Source organism: Artemia sp. Qi Xiang Cuo, chromosome 4 (genome assembly GCF_049724085.1).
Source record: "Artemia sp. Qi Xiang Cuo chromosome 4, ASM4972408v1, whole genome shotgun sequence".
NCBI classification, from domain to species: Eukaryota; Metazoa; Arthropoda; class Branchiopoda; order Anostraca; family Artemiidae; genus Artemia; species Artemia sp. Qi Xiang Cuo.
This window is the reverse complement of record NC_142797.1, coordinates 88697543-88700818: the sequence shown is the minus strand read 5'-3', so window position 1 is coordinate 88700818 and position 3276 is coordinate 88697543.

The following is a 3276-nucleotide window of genomic DNA, read 5'->3' as shown; positions in this document are numbered from 1 at the left end:
CATTTTGTTCAACGTAGTCAAAAGTTCTGGAAATTAGGTCTTAAGATGATAATCCCATCAGAGCCCTCAGTGCAAGGTTTGTAAGTTATGCCCTTGGGGCATATAAGGTTTATATAGAAAGTTATTGTAGTAATTTTAAAAGGGGCTCATTTGACGGAAAATTGAAATTGCCCTTTTTAATAGTCGAAAGTGAGTTGAGAGTAATTAACCTTTCACGCCCACCATTTCCCCAAACACATTCAATCAAAGTTTAAAGATAGCCATTTTGTTCAACGTAGCTGAAAGTTCTGGAAATTATGTATTTAAGAATGACAAACCCCCCAGAGTCCCCAGGGCAAAGGTTCTAAGTTATGCCCTAGGGGCATATTAGGTTTTTAATGATAGGGTTGTCGTAAAAACTCCAAAAGGGGCTAATTCAATTAGAAATTGAGAGGGCTAGTGTCCTTTTTAATAGTTGAAAGTGATTTGAGTGTAACTAACCCCCCTCCCACGCCCACCATTCCCCCAAACACATCCAATAAAAATTTTCAGATTGCCATTTTGTTCCACGTAGTAGAAAAATCTGGAAATTAGGTCTTTGAGGATGACAAACCCCCCCCCCCCTCAGCCCTCAGGGCGAGGGTAGTAAGTTATCCCCTGGGAGTATATAAGGTTTTTATTGAAAGCGTTTTCGTAGAAACTTCAAAGGGGCTTATTTGATTAGAAATTGAAATTGCCCTTTTTAATAGTCGAAAGTGAGTGGAGAGTAGTTAACCTTTCACGCCCACCATTTCCCCAAACACATTCAATCAAAGTTTAGAGATGGCCATTTTGTTCAACTTAGTTGAAAGTTTTGGAAATTATGTATTTAAGGATGACAAACACCCCAGAGTCCCCAGGGCAAATGTTGTAAGTTAAGCCCTGGGGGAATATTAGGGTTTTAATGATAGAGTTGCCGTAAAAACTTCAAAAGGAGCTCATTCAATAGGAAATTAAAAGGGCTAGTGCCCTTTTTAATAGTTGAAAGTGACTGGAGGGTAACTAACGCCCCTCGCACGCCCACCATTGTCCCAGACACATCCAATCAACATTTTTAGATAGCCATTTTGTTTAACGTAGTTGAAAGTTCTGGAAATTAGGTCTTATAGAATGACAACCACCCTCACAGCCCTTAGGGTAAGGGTTGTAATTTATGCCCTGGGGGCATATAAGGTGTTTAAAGGAAGTGTTGTCGTAAAAACTGCAAAAGCGCTCATTCTATTGGAAATTGAAAGGCCTAGTGCCCTTTTAATAGTCGAAAGTGATTGGCCGGCTTGACATTTTTATAGTAAAGATCGATGTGGGTACAATGTATTATTTTTTTTTGTTGTTGTTGTTTAGACCAGGGCACTTTGTATCGAAGGATTTTTCATAGGAACTTCGAAAAGGGCTCATTCGATTGAACATAGAAAGGGCTGATGCCCTTTTTAATAGTCGGAAGTGATTGGAGGGCAACTAATCGCCCTCCCACGCCCACCCTCCAATTTGCCTTTATGTTTAAAAACTAAATGTTGCCATAAGATTAGATCAAAATGCACTGTGTTAATGATAATTCCCAATAAGACATCTCAGCAGTATCTCAAAAACGACTGAGGGTATTATCTTCAAACTTTCAGGGCTGCTTCTGCTCTTAAAATTTAACCAAATCAAAATAGCGTAAGTGTATCCAAGGTATCAAAGAAAGTAAACAGATTTTTTGTGAATGATATCAAGTTTTCTATTTAAGATCAACTAGAGGAGGTATGAAACTAATTTGAACACTTCTATTTGTGTCCAGGTTTTTAAGAGGGTGTATGTTGTTAAAAATTCTTGAAAATTTTTCTCCAGCATACAAATAGCAGGTCAAACTATAAATTTTTAAAAAAACAAAAAGATTTAAAGTATTATTTTCTTTTTCTCTGAAAAGACTTTGCCAATATAAAACGAACAAAAAATAATTAAAAAAACTTATTCCACAGAATAAGTTTTTCAAAGAAAAGTAAAAAACTCCATTAAACAAAAAATTAGCAAAAATAAAATCAAATAATCTACCAAGCGTGAAACTACCACAAATCCGCATCGATAAATTAATGAAACCCAAAACGATTAGAAATTACAACAAATAACCGAGTCAAACTCAAAACGATCAGAAATTAACATAAGTTGGGCTCAAAACCCCTATGCCTTGCCAAGGCCAGAACATAATTTGCACTTTACGGAAAAAAATACATGTGAATATGCATGGTCAGTTTCATATACATATACTGATATTTAGTAATCAAAATGTTAATATTAATTGATTTATAAAAGTTATAAAAGTAAAAACATTTATATTTTTACTTTTAAAAAATTATCTTAATTGAGGCAGTTCCAGCTTCTTCAACAGTCAGTGACCCATTCATTCTGTTATATTATATTTAGATTTCGAATATAATTGTAAATAATTGTAAAAATTCGAGTATAAAATTTCGAATATAATTGTAAAAATTACCTACCTAAAACAGTTTTTGCAGTTTAACTTTTGAAAGGATCAATCATCCACGCTAGAAACACATCTTTGAAACATGAAGGTTACATGGCACTCTTACTATATATATTTTTTTTTATTTTTCACTAAATATCCAACGTATATCAATGCGTGCTTTATGTCACCGGTTTGTGGGGGACAAGGGGGAACGGCTCAGAGATGGTCAAAACACAGAACCAAGTCTATATTCGTAATCTACGTACCATAGTTTCCTATCACCAACTTTTTAAAAGTGCAAGTTAACTTTTTTAAAGTTGTTATTTTAGAAAAAAGACTAAAAAACGTCAATTTTTTCTCGACCGATTTTGGCCAATTTTTAATATGTTGTGGAGAATTTTTTGCAGCTCGACTGATACCTAAATCAAACCTTTTGCAATTTGTTTGAGGTAACCCCTAAAATTAATTTAGATTTCTAAAGAAAGACTTAGGGAAGAAACTACTTTTTCAAGCAGATTCTCTATTTTTACAGGCAAACAAATTTTATTAATCTCCCCGAAAGTAAAATAGATATAGCCTAAGCCATAAGTTCTATTTAAGTTACAAAAATTGTATTTGCTTCTCAATAAAACATGTTTATGAGTGTTAATAGTCAATAATTTTTTAAAGTATTTTCTTCCCTTCGGATCTTTTTTTTCTCGTTGAAAATTGTTCAGGGATTTGAAATAGAAGCATTAAAGGGTATTTTCTTCTATCTGGTAAGGATCTTTTATCCGGTTTCCTCTTCTCATTTATTTTTAAACAGAAAATAAGTG